The following is a 17,327-nucleotide window of genomic DNA, read 5'->3' on the forward strand; positions in this document are numbered from 1 at the left end:
CTGGAAACGAGAGGTTTGCCGAGGGGCCCTGGACGGTGGGAAGGAGGGGGGGGGTCAGTAAAATTCATAAAAATCCAATTAATGCGCATTATAAGCTTGCAGGCAAATATCTTCTGTGGCAGGGATGAGAAGAGAAGATTTGTAAGGGCGATGGATGCTTGTGGCAGGTGTCGGGTCCGTGATGGATGGTGCCAATATTTAAAAGGGGTTCTCCAGACAAAAGCCAACATTCCGTAATAAATGAGTTTTTGGGCTCCAGAAGAAGCCAACTTGTGGGGGGGTCGCTGCGGATACATTCAGACGTTGCAAGCAGCATACAATGTGTAGGGACCCTTTCTATAAGCTGGAGTGTCCCTAGCTCAAGCTGAATTCCAGGAATAGCATTTTTTACATAGTTACATTGGTCCACCATGGACCAATGTATGGATTGTCCACTATTTTGTCAAAAGTATTGCGACGCCTACCTTTAAACTTTAACACGAACTTTAATGTCATCCCAGTCTTAGTCCATAGGGTTCAATATTGTGTTGGCCCACCCTTTGGAGCTATAACAGCTTCAACTCTTCTGGGAAGGCCGTCCACAAGGTTTAAGAGCGTGTCTATGGGAATGTTTGACCATTCTTCCAGAAAGGCATTTGTGAGGTCAGGCTAGAAGGCCTGGCTTGCAGTCTCCACTCCTCCTCTTCTCAAGTGCCCCCCCTCCCTTGGAGAGAAATTTGCCCCCCCCCCCCAACAAAAAAAAACAACCAGCTGCCTTTGTATGGCGCATACCGTATATACTCGAGTATAAGCTGAGTTTTTCAGCACATTTTTTTGTGCGAAAATGCCCCCATCGGCTTATACTTGAGTCAATCACTTTTCTGCAGCAGAGAATGACATTTTCCGAGCTGACTTTGGGGCCCCGTATCTCAGGGCCACTTGGAACTACTAGGAACCCCGAATTTGGTGTGCAAACCCAGTGGAACTAGCACTACAACATATCCAAAGCTGGGCCCCACATTCGGTTCGGAAAATGTCATTCTCTGCAGCAGAAAAGTGCTTGACATTTTCTGAACCGACTTTGGGGCCCCGTATCTCGGGGTGCTAAGAACCCCAGATTTGCAAATGTTGTAGTGCTAGTCCCACTGGGTTTGCACACCAAATGGAGTTCCTAGCACCAAGTGGCCCCGAGATACGGGGCCCCAAAGTCGGTCAACTGTCTCCATCTGAAGCAATGTCATTTCGGGACCCTGTGGCTGCAGCTAGGGGGCATCTAGGAACCCTTAACTAACGAGTTTGAAGTTCGGGGGACCTATGGCTGCAAATGGGCACAGTGAGGCTGCAAATGGGCACAGTGAGGCTGCAAATGGGCACAGTGAGGCTGCAAATGGGCATGGTTGACCATCTTTTCCACTTACAGCAGCTGCGCATTTCTCACCCTAGGCTTATACTCGAGTCAATAAGTTTTCCCAGTTTTTTGTGGTAAAATTAGGTGCCTCGACTTATATTCGGGTCGGCTTATATATAAGTATATACGGTACATACATGTATTAGTCAAAGCTGGTCCAATGTCAAAATTGCCATACCTGGAATTCAGCTATAAACTTGATGTGCTTTCAGCAAGGCTATAACATGCCTGAGCTTTGTTTTTGTTCTCTGCTTGCGCTGGATTTCTCTTAAACTCAGGACATTGATTAATTCTGTCTGCTGCTGTTGAGTGTTCTCCAGTAGTTAATGTAAGACGTAACAACGTATGAATTATGGATATTTATGTGCCTTGGCCAGAGCCTTCCAGTTCTATTCCAGAGATGTGAACGGAAGGGAGAGGGTAAATATCTGGAGAAACCTTCTAGAAGAGTTTTTTTTTTTGCCTGGAGAGGATGTCACTGTAGAGAAAGATCTTTGTCCTTCCCTCCCGGGCATGTCATTTCTTGCATGGGGTTAGATAACCGATTCTGGTTGGTTGCTGCTACTATACTATTTGGGCCGCCAATAACTGCTCCTAAAGAGAGACCCGGAGTAAAAGGAAGAAAGCAATAGACGCAGGGCCGGCATGACAAGAGTTTAAAGGGGCTTGTTTAAGGTACTGAGTTAGGGACACAGGATAAGTCAACAGGCTGCAGGGGGCAGGAGCTGGGTGGAGAAAGGGGAATTAAGCAGTGGACAGGAAGGGGAGGGCTTCAGTCGGAGAGGGAAAGGGAGGAACTTCCCACCCTCCCCGCTCTGAATATGGTGGTTTGGGACCGTTTCAGGGAAGCATCGGGTAATTCTAAGCCAGGTGTGGTGGTGGCAGGGTGCAAGGTCCTTTTTTAGGTTCATATGGGCACCAAAGGTATGGTGTAGGGACCCGTCTGAGGTACGGCTCCCAGGTGGTGGATGTGTACCTGCTAGTTGTCTCCGAGTTGGTGTTTTTTTTGCGGCTGGAGGCCGGTGAAGTGACAAGCAGGCACTGTCCTGGGTTTTATGCCTATTAGGACCTTGTAGCCCTTTCTCTTTAATAAACAGTCTGGTCTGTTTTTATGTTATTAATGTTAATTATTGGTTATTTATACTCGTTTAATAAAAAGGCTGCTATGGCCAATTTAACTCCAATTTCGTGTGGTGTGGTCACTAAGGGAAAAGGGTGGGGGTTCTTGGTATAGCAGTAACAAGACTTATTTAATACCATAGTCAAGGATCTATTCTCATTGGGAAGCTGATACTCAAGAAATTAGAGCCACTGATAGCTGCTCTTGAAGTATCCATTTAAAAACTGGGAGGCTGCTGCAGAAACATTAGAGCCACCATCAACTTTGTATGAGCAATGAATATTGTGCCTTGGCCAAGGAATGAGGATTTTATTTCAGTCATTTGAACTGAAGGGAGAGGGAAAATGTCTGACAGGGACAGCACATAGAAAAGGTTCCTGAGGAGTAGGGAAAGTGCAGGGACTATGCCATCTCCTCATAGGAAGCCTCCTGTTTAGGTGTGAACCAGCCAAGCCGCATTCCCTCTCCTTGCTACAGAAGCTGTAGGCATCATTTCACGCTCACGATCCTCTGCTACTGTTTGTAAGTGGCTCCGGTCTGCTGTGCTTACCCACTGGGTCTGAATGTACGTTGTTCGAACTCTTTCAATACACTGTTCTCTACCATCTCGACTACTGAGTGTATTCTTTCCCACAGGTGTACCGTGCTGCACCCTACCCTACACAGACTTTCACCTGGAGACGATGTCACTGTAGAGAAAAGTGTCAGGGCTGGGCTCAGCCCTTCCTTTTCTGAGCTGGCCACTCAGCTGTCGGCTAATTGCCAGCTCCTATCTCTCCACAGTTACTCAGCTGTTGATGATATCCTGCTCGTCAGTCCTGCCTACTTAAGCCGTCCAGTCCAGCTGATCTCTGCCTTCGCCTTGGTGAACATCACAGAAACTATCTCCTGGTAACCTGTTTAAGACTTGCTTTGCTGACATCCCTTCTGGCTCCAGATCCTGCTTGCTGTTCCACTACATTGACCCCTGACTTCTGGCTTGGCTGACTTTCCGTTCTGGTTACTGAACTATCGCTATGTTTTAACTACGTTTGTTCTTTTTACTTTTATTGTTATACAAGTGTGATTTAACTGTACTTCTGTCTCGGCCTGATTTCATGGTTTCTGACAAAAGGTCTTTGTCCTCCCCTCGAGGCTTGGGCCTGGTGAGGAAGTCGGTGTGAGGAGCTCTTTTTCTAGAGTCTGGTCCCAACGTGGGCACTGAGCCAAGGATTACGGAATTTAGGCTAGACTACTTTAGAGTATGGAGGACATGGAAGATGGCTGGCTGCCTGGAACATCTTCAGAGATGTCTGCTATCAGTTAATGTGTGTTTGGGGAACCACGTTTTGTTTTTGTTGGAACTCGCTATTCTCTCCCTGCCCCAACAGGGTCTCTCTCTAAGGGATGCTCGATTCTCCTCCCATTGCATAGCCTATCATTTTCACTCGCAACTTGGGTTCTCCTTCCCTTTTTTTTTTTTTCATGTTTGTAACATTAATACAAATTCCTACTGGTGATCGTATGACTGTCAGTATCCATTCCCACAGTTTACTATTGGTGTAATTGCACGTTATGCCACCTGCATCGCTGTTTTGCACTTTGTTAACTTTCAGTTGATTCAAGCAAGGCCGAATGTAGGCCTTATTTTTGTATATTTACGTCTACCTTTCTAACCTTCGTAAAACACTTTAAAAAAATACTATTGAAGTATACTGTAGGTGTCTGCTATGTTGAAAAATGTCCAGGAGAGCTTGGGGGAAGCTGCTGCTGGATGGGCATTGCATGGAGACCTTATTACTCAGTTCTTTGGGGTATCAGTGATTACTTGCATGGGGTCAGAGGGCCAATACCAGTTGAAGGCTGCTACTAAAATATTAGGGGCGCCAATAACTGCTCCTAAAGGATCTATTGCCATTGTGAGACTGTTGCTCAAGAAGTGTTAGGGTCACCAAAAGCTTCTCTTACCCATTTGTAACTGGGAGTCTGCTGCTGAAACATTGGAGCAGGGGTCTTCAAACTGCGGCCCTCCAGGTGTTCAGGAACTACAATTCCCATCATGCCTAGTCATGTCTGTGAATGTCAGAGTTTTACAATGCCTCATGGGATGTGTAGTTCTGCAACAGCTGGAGGGCCGTAGTTTGAGGATCCCTGCATTAGAGCCACCATTAACTTTGTATGAGCTATGAATATGTATCTTCTTTGGCCGAGGACTCAAGGCTTTATTCCAGTCAAGTGAACAGAAGCTAGAGGGTAAATATTTGCAGCAGATACAAAAGCCGCGCTTGTCCCAAATGAACCACAAATGCCTCGAAAATGGTGTTCAGTGAAAACAAAATACAAGACAAATGAGTACTGGGGGGGGGGGGGGGGGGTGATTACAATACAGGTGAGTTTTAAAAAATTGTGAAAACAAAAAAAAATATGAAATATATAAAATAAGGATTCAGTATCTATGAAAATAAAAATGAATCTTAAAAAACGTAAAAGAGTTCTCAAAGTGTAACAAACAGTTCCAGCAGGATGAAATGATTTCAGTAAGATAGGATGATCCAAAAAGTTCCACCACCACCAAGGAGATGAGAGTTTCCATGTAATAATCACTCTGTGGGTGAGGACTCTTACCAGAAGTTGTGCACCTCTTGTAGTAGCGAGGTCGTGAACGCTAGCAGATATACCCCTCTGCGGGGTCAAATGGTCCGCCTCGTCTTTGGTGCTCGCTAACAGCCACGAACGTCCATCCACGATATCCAGCTCTCATCACAGGATCTCAGTCAGCCGGGTGTCCCGGAGCACATGAAGAATAAGAGGCTCCAATGGTGTGTTATCGTTTAAAAAGATTCTTCATTATAAAACCAAAGATGGGTACGCACACATCATATGTTTCAAATAGGTAAAAGAACGTTACTTACAAGTAAGTAAGTCATTTCTTGCTTTTATTTAATAAACTCTAATTACTACACTATGGAGCCCTCTTCTTTCCTTTACTGCCCATCTGCCCACATCTACTGAACGGGGGGAGTGTGACTGCTGGTTGGATATTATATGACCCCATAAGCTGTGACTACCACCGGAAGCTGCTGGCTGTGCCTGTGGAGATCTGTACCGCTTGTCGGCTTACGCTTTACTTGGCCCATTGGGGCCGCTGCTACAGGTGAGAGGCTGGGGGAAACAGGTGTCGCGCCCCGGAGCCCGTTTTGGAAGTGCACATCCACTTTGGTCACTTTTTGCTACGATTAATGTCCACTGCGCTTGCACTTTCTGCTATGATCAGAAGACTTGTCCCCGCTGCTATTAGGAGCTGTACTGCATGAAGTTGGGATCACATTTTTTCACCTATTTATTATTGGGACATCTAACACACTCATTTTTGATTCACGGATTCATATGTACTGTTTGCACACCCAATGGATTTTAGTGTATTGCACTTCACCATTTATGAATTTGTTATATGTACGTTTTGAATGTTTTGCACATCTATGTATTATAGTGAATGACACTTCACTATTTATGAATTTATTCTATTTTTACTTACCGTATTTATCGGCGTATAACACGCACATTAATTTTAAGGGGGAAGTTTCAGGAAAAAAACTTAAATTTTAAATAAGGAACTTTGAAGCAAAATAAGGGTCAGTGCCCATCTGCAGCCTCACCATTGCCATCAATGCAGCCTGATCGATGGTGATCTGCAGCCTAGAGGGGACAGGGAGAGGGGCAGGATGAACGCCTACAGATTACATACAGTGAGAATCTCCTATGATAGACAGAAGAGTGGTCCAATGGCGGCCAAGGACACGGAAATTCCTATTACAGAAACCGCCAAGTAAACAGGAGATTCTCACTCTATGTAATCTGACGGAACTCATCCCGCCCCCCTCCCCGTCCCCTCCAAGGCAGCTAAAATTGAAGTATTGGTGTATAACACGCACACGCTATTTGCACCCGATTTTCATGGTGAAAAAATGAGTGTTATACGCCAATAAATACAGTATTTCTTATGTTTGATATTTATGCACAATTGTATGTTATATCTACTTATTATCATTTTTATGTGTGAATCACTTGCTATATTTTTATGTGAGTCATGGGCTCTTATAATTATCTGCATTTTTCATGCGTTATAGTGGAGTTGCATTGCACTTTATATAAGTTTTTTGGATTTTGGCATTTCACATTTTATTTTTTGCTTGTTTTGATTCATATGTTGTGGGCACAAGGAGCGTTGCATATGTTTTGTATTTTAGATGTATAAAACATATGGTAATACGTATGGAGTGACAGATACAATATATCTTATTCTGCTCATTACTTACATTATAGTAAATGTGTTCTAAGATCTCTGCGTATAGTGATGTACAGTGGGGACGGAAAGTATTCAGACCCCCTTACATTTTTCACTCTTTGTTATATTGCAGCCATTTGCTAAAATATTTTTTTTTCCTCATTAATGTACACACAGCACCCCATATTGTACACACAGCACCCCATATTGTACACACAGCACCCCATATTGTACACACAGCCCCCCATATTGTACACACAGCACCCCATATTGTACACACAGCACTCCATATTGACAGAAAAACACAGAATTTTTGACATTTTTGCAGATTTATTAAAAAAGAAAAACTGAAATATCACATGGTCCTAAGTATTCAGACCCTTTGCTCAGTATTTAGTAGAAGCCCCTTTTGATGAGTCTTTTTGGGAAAGATGCAACAAGTTTTTCACACCTGGATTTGGGGATCCTCTGCCATTCCTCCTTGCAGATCCTCTCCAGTCCTGTCAGGTTGGATGGTAAACGTTGGTGGACGGCCATTTTTAGGTCTCTCCAGAGATGCTCAATTGGGTTTAAGTCAGGGCTCTGGCTGGGCCATTCAAGAACAGTCACGGAGTTGTTGTGAAGCCACTCCTTCATTATTTTAGCTGTGTGCTTAGGGTCATTGTCTTGTTGGAAGGTAAACCTTCGGCCCAGTCTGAGGTCCTGAGCATTCTGGAGAAGGTTTTCGTCCAGGATATCCCTGTACTTGGCCGCATTCATCTTTCCCTCGATTGCAACCAGTCGTCCTGTCCCTGCAGCTGAAAAACACCCCCACAGCATGATGCTGCCACCACCATGCTTCACTGTTGGGACTGTATTGGACAGGTGATGAGCAGTGCCTGGTTTTCTCCACACATACCGCTAATGCCGCGTACACACGGTCGGACTTTTCATCTACAAAAGTCCGACAGCCTGTCCGACAGACTTTTGGTGGACTTGCGGCAGACTTTCTTACGAACGGACTTGCCTACATACGATCACACAAAAGTCCGATGGATTCGTACGTGATGACGTACACCGGACTAAAATAAGGAAGTTGATAGCCAGTAGCCAATAGCTGCCCTAGCGTGGGTTTTTGTCTGTCGGACTAGCACACAGACGAGCGGATTTCTGGGTCCGGTGTAGTTACGACGTAAAGATTTGAAGCATGTTTCAAATCTAAAGTCCGTCAGATTTGAGTCTGGAAAAGTCCGCTGAAAGTCCGGGGAAGCCCACACACGATCGGATTGTCAGCCAGCTTTAGTCCGTCGGACTTCTGTAGACGAAAAGTCCGACCGTGTGTACGCGGCATTAGAATTAAGGCCAAAAGTTCTATCTTGGTCTCATCAGACCAGAGAATCTTATTTCTCACCATCTTGGAGTCCTTCAGGTGTTTTTTAGCAAACTCCATGTGGGCTTTCATGTGTCTTGCACTAAAGAGAGGCTTCCGTTGGGCCACTCTGCCATAAAGCCCCGACTGGTGGAGGGCTGCAGTGATGGTTGACTTTCTACAACTTTCTCCCATCTCTCCACTGCATCTCTGGAGCTCAGCCACAGTGATCTTTGGGTTCTTCTTTACCTCTCTCACCAAGGCTCTTCTCCCCCAATAGCTCAGTTTGGCCGGATGGCCAGCTCTAGGAAGGGCTCTGGTCATCCCAAACGTCTTCCATTTAAGGATTTTGGAGGCCACTGTGCTCTTAGGAACCTTAAGTGCAGCAGAAATTTTTTGTAACCTTGGCCAGATCTGTGCCTTGCCACAATTCTGTCTCTGAGCTCTTCAGGCAGTTCATTTGACCTCATGATTCTCATTTGCTCTGACATGCACTGTGAGCTGTAAGGTCTTATATAGACAGGTGTGTGGCTTTCCTAATCAAGTCCAATCAGTATAATCAAACACAGCTGGACTCAAATAAAGGTGTAGAACCATCTCAATGATGATCAGAAGAAATGGACAGCACCTGAGTTAAATATATGAATGTCACAGCAAAGGGTCTGAATACTTAGGACCATGTAATATTTCAGTTTTTCTTTTTTAATAAATCTGCAAAAATTGAGTCTGTGTATAGATACAATATAAAAATGTATGCCTAATTGTGAACAGCAAAGCATTAACAGCGCTCTATATGAATAGCATAAAGTATTCAAACATATGATGACTCATATACTGCAGTGGGAAAAACCTCTCATGTAGCAACAAAACATACATAAACCATGTGCGGTAATTTTCATTAGAATGTCCATCAATCTATTGTCACTAAACATAAAGAGATATGTAAAAACCACTCCTCATTGTTCAATGTAGTGAAATATAGTGAAATATCACGAGTCACGTGGTCACCCCTCTGACGCGTTTCGTCATTCCGTCTTCAGATACATTGTATGAGGGTCTCTGACAATTCTAAGTATATTTCACTGACATGCTATGGATATCTATAGTAAAGCTGGCCATAGATGGAGCGATTTTGGTTGCAGAAAAGAAAATCGCTCAATTCTCCCACCAACACTAATGTGGGAATCCCTACCATGGAGCGATGGTGTTCCCCTGGTAGGAGGAAAAGGGGGCTGCTTGCGGCTATAATAGCCAATAGCAAAAATCACATGTAAAATACGACAGGGTGGTTTTACGCAAGTTGATCAATTGATCACCTTGGGTACATTCAGCCTGCTCATACATGGTTCAGGCGGAACCGTCTATGACCAGCTTAAGAATACATTGTTTGCAGGTCTCTGGCAGTGCTATGTATGTTGCTGATATGATATGGACATCTATGGTATGGATACATTGTATGAAGGTCTCTGACAGTGCTATGTATGTCCCTGATATGAAATGGACATCTATAATATGGATACATTGTATGAGGGTCTTACTTACTGTCATTTTCCTTTCCTGGTGGCAATCCATGGTAGCACACTACCACATGTATCACATTTATACTGCCATGCTGGCACCAGGAAAATTGTATCAAATGCTTACCATAATGTTTCTTTCTTGGTGCCAATCCATGGCAGCATACGACCACATGTACCACATGTACACTGCCATGTTGGTGCTAGGAAAACGGAAAATTGTGTAAAGTACACACTGTAATTTTCCTTTCATGGTGCCAATGGCAGCATACATGTGGTACATGTGGTAGTATGCTGCCATGTTGGCGCCAGGAAAACTGTTTTTACAGCTTTCTCTGGGTTTGGTAGTCCCGAATCAGGGTCTGGGGCTTGGAGACTTTGGGAAGATTTGGTTGAAAGAAGTCTCCAATCCTGTGTCCAGGTCTTACTGAAGGCCTGCAGGTTATAAGTCAGGCCTCATCATAGTTTAAGGCTTCTATTTGGAGACAGAGCCTTTGTGTGGAGATAGGGGTGTGCTCCAGCCAAGAGAGGTAACACGCTTGGGAAACAAGACTCCACGTTGGGGAGATTCCTTACCAGCAGGACTGGGAGAGTTGGGACAGCTAAAGGAGTCTGCAGGAGACTGGAGTGAGTCTGTAAGTCTCTGGAAGAGTGAGAGAGCCCCAAGTTCTAGGAGAACCCTATCTAGAAGCCAGGAGTGGGGCCCGTACAGCAAGGTGCTGTGAGAGACAAGAGCAGTGGTGCTGCTGAAGAGAGCCAGATGGCTTTGTATTTTCTGTTGACTGTTTCATTGTTGAAAAACCTCTGCATGGGAATCTTTGTGAGAACTTTGCTTTTCCTTTTAATAAAAGTGGGCCTGATAGCCCTTAAACGCCAGTTCAGACTAGCATGACTCATTAATCACTTCCTGCTTGGCCAATGTATATAAATGGCCGGGTGGGTGCTCTCTAGTTCTGGGATGTACAGTACTAATACTCATCCTCCCTCTCACGCGCGCCCCCTGGGGCATGCAGCTGCTCGATCTGTGACTGCTGTGTACAACATACCACTGTGATCACTGTGACCAATCACAGCTATCACATATCCACTAGTAAACAACTGTCATGCACTGTTTACTATTGTGATTGGCCAATCACAGCGACCCTGTACCACCTGATAGCTGTGGCCAATCACAATAGTAAACAATTAATCATAGATGAAAGCCATTCCTGACAGGTAAAACGATTGATCATCACTGTGTAGTAGTAAAAAAAAAAATCCTGATCACCACCGCAGAGTAGTACAGTGTCACTATTGTAGCACTGCACTACTCTGGTGACAGTATGTAGAAAAATATTAAAACGTAAATAAAAAATTATATTTTTTACATACTGACAACAGACAGTCTTTCTAAACACCGCCACCCACTCACGGGGGGGATTTACTAAAACTGGTGCACACAGAATCTGGAGCAGCTGTGTATAGTAACATAGTAACCAATCAGCTTCTAGCTTCAGTTTGTTCAATTAAGCTTTGACAATAAAACCTGGAAGCTGATTGGTTACTTTGCAGAGCAGAGCTGTGCACCAGATTCTGTGTGCACCAGTTTTAGTAAATCTCCCCCATAGTGTCACCATAAGGACTTGTTCACATGTGAAATGCTCTCTGAATAGCCATCCATGTTTGGATCACTCTTCAGAGACTATTTGACAGGCAGCAATGAGGCATAGTATCGCCTCCTCACCACCTGCTTTAACACCTTGGATCCTACACATGCGCTCCCATTCACTAGAATGTCTGAAGGTGCTCCTTGGATTTTGGACCCCTCTGTGTGGCTAGGCTGTTAAAAAAAGTCTCACACGTGGTATCTCCATACTCAGGAGGAGAAGCAGAATGTGTTTTGGGGTGTAATTATAAGTAAACCCATGATGTATGTTAGAAATATCTTATTAATTGATATTTTTGCGTGAAAAACATCTATTTTCATTTTTTTCCTGCATTTTTCAAAAACTTGTGCCAAAATTTTTTAAAAGACTCATTATGTCTCTTACAAAATATGCTGAAGTGTTTGCCTTCCAAAGTTTGGTAATTTTTTGGGTGTTTCTACTGCCCTGGTGCTCCAGGACCTTCAAAAATGTGACAGTCAGAAAATTAGATGTGTAATTTATGCTCCTTGAAAGCCTAAAGGTGCTCCTTGGATTTTGGGCCCTTCTATGCATCTAGGCCAGTGTTTCTCAACTCCAGTCCTCAAGGAGCACCAACAGGTCATGTTTTCAGATTTCCCTCCGATGAAACGGCTGTAGTAAGTACTAAGGCAGTGAAACTGGTTAAATCACCTGTGCAAAATAATGAGAAGCCTGAAAACATGACCTGTTGGGGTGCCTTAAGGACTGGAGTTGAGAAACACTGATTTAAGCTGTGAAAAAGTCCCACACATCTGGTATCCCCATACTCAGGAGGAGAAGCAGAATGTGTTTTGGGTTGTAATTATAAGAATGCCCATATTATGTGATATATAACTTGTTAATGTAGAACCCTCTAGTTGTGTGCTAGAGAGGATAGGTAAATTTAAACAGGTCTGGCTGGTTTCTAGGCCTGTTTGTTTTCATTTTGGTTTAGGAGTGTCTCAGGGTCAGGCCAGCTGGAGAGGAGTGATAGGGTGGAGGAGCTGGAGTGAGAGGGTGCGGAGGCTGTCGGGGCCTTTGAGGGAGCTGCCCAGTCTGGGGGGAGGGGGGGTAACCTTGGGCCTGGGCTCGGGTGCCGTTGGGACCACTTTCAAGAACACATGAAGATGTCCTGGACCAGAGGCACCAGAGAGAGCAAGGAGAGGACAGCGGGAGAGAGCACTGCTAAGGCCCCATTCACACCTGAGCGTTTTGTAGCTTGAAGCCTGAAGCTACAAAACGCTGGAGGGGAAAAAATCTATTATTCTCTATGGAGATGGTTCACATCTCCACTCCAAAACGCCTGAAGCTAGAAGCTCCAAAATGCCTCAAGCTCAAACAAGTTCTGGAGCTTCTTTTAAGGCAGATTACAGGCGTTTTTATTTTTTTTACATTGGTGACTATTGGACCTGTACTAAATTGCTGCAAAACGCGGTAAAAAGCGCAGCAAAAATCACGGCAAAAACACCAGACTTCCTGCCTGAAAACCAAACGCTCAGGTGTGAATGCAGCCTAAGAAGCTCCAGGGAGGACAACTGGTCACAGCCAGGAGGGCTGGTGAGTGAGGCACAGTCAGGAGGACTGGGAAGGCCACCTGAGAGCTTGCAGTCTGAGATGGGTGCAGAACCAGAAGTGTGGACTGTGGAGGAAGGGGCAGTGGAAAGAGGCAGCTGCAGCCAGCAGGGCTGGCAGGGCCTGAAGGGGGCTAACTGGGACAGCACAAGGACTTTCCTGCTACACATTTGGGGCCTGAGGTCGCAGCCTGCAAAGGGGATTTGCTGAGGCCTGGCTGAATCAGTGTCAGGCCTAATCAACAGAAACGAAGAAAACTTTTTTTTTCTCAAAAAATTCTATAAATGTCATTTGGGTACAGTGTTGCATGACTAATTGTCATTCAAAGTGTGACGGCGATGAAAGGTAAAAATTGGCCCCAGCAGGCAGGGGATGAAAGTGCCCGGTATTGGGAATGGTTAAACACCCCCCATATGACAATAAATTGTATGAGGGTCTCCGGCAGTGACTGCATGTGCTGTGGATTGTATGAGGGTCTCTGGTAGTATTTGGATGTGGTGTGGCTTTTATGAGTGTCTCTTTGCAGTGATTGTATGTGGTGTGGTTTGTATGAGGGTCTCTTGGCAGTAATTGGATGTGGTGTGGTTTGTACAAGAGTTTCTTGGCAGTAATTGGATGTGGTGTGAACTGTATGAGGGTCTCTTGGCAGTGATTGGATGTGGTGTGGACGGTATGAGGGTCTCTTGGCAGTGATTGGATGTAGTGTGGACTGTATGAGGGTCTCTTGGCAGTGATTGGATGTAGTGTGAACTGTATGAGGGTCTCTTGGCAGTGATTGGAAGTGGTGTGGATTGTATAAGGGTCTCTTGGCAGTGACTGGATGTGGTGTGGACTGTATGAGGGTCTCTTGGCAGAATTGGATGTGGTGTGGACTGTATGAGGATCTCTTGGCAGTGATTTAATGTGGTGTGGACTGTATGAGGGTCTCTTGGCAGTAATTGGATGTGGTTTGTATAAGGGTCTCTTGGCAGTAATTGGATGTGGTGTGGACTGTATGAGGGTCTCTTGACAGTGATTGGATGTGGTGTGGACTGTATGAGGGTCTCTTGGCAGTGATTGGATGTAGTGTGAACTGTATGAGGGTTTCTTGGCAGTGATTGGAAGTGGTGTGGATTGTATAAGGGTCTCTTGGCAGTGATTGGAAGTGGTGTGGATAGTATGAGGGTCTCTTGGCAGTAATTGGATGTGGTGTGGATTGTATAAGGGTCTCTTGGCAGTGATTGGAAGTGGTGTGGATTGTATAAGGGTCTCTTGGCAGTGATTGGAAATAGGGTTGTCCCGATACCGATACTAGTATCGGTATCGGCACCGATACCGAGCATTTGCCCAAGTACTTGTACTCGGGCAAATGCTCCCGATGCTTCCCCCGATACCTAGAGGACAGCTGTGATCGGCGCGTGGGGGAGTTACAAGATTCTCCCCCAGCGGCTTTCACCAGCTTTAGTGACATACAGCGGTGATCGCTCACAGCTGACTGTCACTGCATCCTCCTCCGTGCCCCCTCCGTTCCTCTGTGCCTCTCCGCTGTCCCCCTCCATTCCTCTCCGCTGTCACCTGCATTCCTCTCTCCTTATCTGTCCCCCTCCATTCCTCTCTCCTTATCTGTCCCCCTCCGTTCCTCTCTCCTTATCTGTCCCCCTCCATTCCTCTCTCCTTATCTGTCCCCCTCCGTTCTCCCCCTCCGTTCCTCTCTCCTTATCTGTCCCCCTCCATTCCTCTCTCCTTATCTGTCCCCCTCCGTTCCTCTCTCCTTATCTGTCCCCCTCCGTTCCTCTCTCCTTATCTGTCCCCCTCCGTTCTCCCCCTCCGTTCCTCTCTCCTTATCTGTCCCCCTCCGTTCTCCCCCTCCGTTCCTCTCTCCTTATCTGTCCCCCTCCGTTCTCCCCCTCCGTTCCTCTCTCCTTATCTGTCCCCCTTCGTTCCTCTCTCCTTATCTGTCCCCCTCCATTCCTCTCTCCTTATCTGTCCCCCTCCGTTCTCCCCCTATGTTCCTCTCTCCTTATCTGTCCCCCTCCGTTCTCCCCCTCCGTTCCTCTCTCCTTATCTGTCCCCCTCCGTTCTCCCCCTCCGTTCCTCTCTCCTTATCTGTCCCCCTCCGTTCTCCCCCTCAGTTCCTCCGTCCCCCTCCTCCTTCCTTTGTGTAAGGATAGAGTCAGCTGACTCTGTCCATTCACATAACTGAAACATTGTAACCTCCTGTGATTACGATGTGTCAGTTTATGAATGGAGAGGAGCCGCTGTCTTCTCTCCAGTCATTCTCAGTGCAGCTGAGGCTGCAGAGAAAGGGACTGGGGAATCTCTATCCTCTGTCTCTTTCTCTGTCTCAAGGGGGAGATATCAGAGGTCTGTTAAGACCCCTGATATCTCACCAAAGCCCCCCAAAAGGGTTGATTAAAAAAAAAAAAAAAAAAAAACAATAAAGAATAAAAAAATATTATTGTAAAAAAAAAAAAAAAAAAAACACACACACATACAACGTTCACCCCCCCCCCCCAAAAAAAAATAGCAAAAAAAAACCTGTCACGTGACATTAAAAAAAAGTATTGGTACTTGTACTCGGTCCTAAAAAAGTGGTATCGGGACAACCCTAATTGGAAGTGGTGTGGATTGTATGACAGTCTTTTGGCAGTAATTGGATGTGGTGTGGGTTGTATAAGGGTTTCTTGGCAGCAATTGGATGTGGTGTGGATTGTATAAGGGTCTATTGGCAGTGATTGGAAGTGGTGTGGATTGTACGAGGGTCTCTTGGCAGTAATTGGATGTGGTGTGGATTGTACGAGGGTCTCTTGGCAGTGATTGGAAGTGGTGTGGAATGTATAAGGGTCTCTTGGCAGTAATTGGATGTGGTGTGGATTGTATGAGGGTCTCTTGGCAGTAATTGGAAGTGGTGTGGATTGTATAAGGGTCTCTTGGCAGCAATTGGATGTGGTGTGGATTGTACGAGGGTCTCTTGGCAGTGATTGGATGTGGTGTGGATTGTATGAGGGTCTCTGGCAGTATTTGCATGTGGTGAGGATTATATGAGGGTCTTTGGCAGTGATTGGATGTGGTGCAGGTTTTTTTTTTTTGGTTGTATAGCATTAGGGTTGGATGGAAGGGGGCTCTGGTTCTGAGTAGTATGGGGGTCCCTGTGTCGGATGGTATGAGGATCTCTGGGTTGGATGGCAAAGAGGACTCTGGTTGAATAGTATGGGGTCTCTGAGTTGGATGGTATGAGGCACTCTAGTTGGATGGTATCAGGGTCTCTGAGTTGGATAGCATTGGGGTCTCTGGACTGGATGGTATGAGGGTTTCTGGGTTGGATGATAAAGAGTCCCCTGGTTATAGGGAAGGGGTTGGGTGATATAGGGGCTGTGGTTGGCTGGTATGAGGGTCTTTGGGCTGGATATATTGTTGGAAGATAAGAGGGTCTCTGGGTTGGACGGTATGGGGGTCTATGGGATAGAGGTTTCTTGTTGGATAGCATTGGGGTTGGATGGGAGGGGGTCTCTGGTTTGGGTGGTATGGGGGTCCCTGGGTTGGATGGTATGAGGATATCTGGGTTGGATGGCAAAAGGGTCTCTGGTTGGATGGTATTGGGGTCTCTGGGTTGGATGTATGGGGGTCTCTGGGTTGGATGGTATGAGGGACTCTAGTTGAATGGTATCAGGGTCTCTGAGTTGGATAGTATTGGGGTCTCTGGGTTGGATGGTATGGGGGTCTCTGGGTTGGATGGTATGAGGGACTCTAGTTGAATGGTATCAGGGTCTCTGAGTTAAATAGTATTTGGGTCTATGGAATGGATGGTTTGAGGATCTCTGACTAGATAGTATGGGGTTTTTATGATTGGATTGTATGACAGTCTCTGTATTGGATGGTCTCTAAGTTGGATGGTATGAGGGTCTCTGGGTTGGTTGGTATTAGGATCTCTGGGTTGGTTGGTATGAGAGTCTCTGGGTTGGTTGGTATGAGAGTCTCTGGGTTGGTTGGTATGAGAGTCTCTGGGTTGGTTGGTATGAGAGTATCTGGGTTGGATGGTATGTGGGTCTCTGGTTGGATAGAATGAGATGCTCTAGTTGGATGGTATGGGAGTCTCTGGTTGGATATAATGGGGGTATCTGGGTTGGATGATATGGTGTCTCTGGCTGAAAGGTATGAGGGTATGTGAGTTGGATGGTATGGGGATCTCTAGTTGGATGGTATGAGGGTCTCTGGCAGTATTTGGATGTGGTGTGAATTGTATGAGGGTTCTTGGTAGTATTTGGATGTGGTGAGGATTGTATGAGGGTCTTTGGCAGTGATCGGATGTGGTGCAAATTCTATGGTAGGTTGTATGAGGGTCTTTGGCAGTGATGTGGATATTATTAACTTTCCTACTAATGTTCAGATATGGTGTGCATTTTACAAGGGTCTCTGTCAATGATGGGTAGAGGTGTTGAATGTATGAGTGTCTGTGGCAGTTATAGAATGTAGTGTGGATTTTATGAGGGTCACAAT

This window comes from Aquarana catesbeiana, linkage group LG04 (genome assembly GCF_042186555.1).
Source record: "Aquarana catesbeiana isolate 2022-GZ linkage group LG04, ASM4218655v1, whole genome shotgun sequence".
Lineage (NCBI taxonomy): Eukaryota > Metazoa > Chordata > Amphibia > Anura > Ranidae > Aquarana > Aquarana catesbeiana.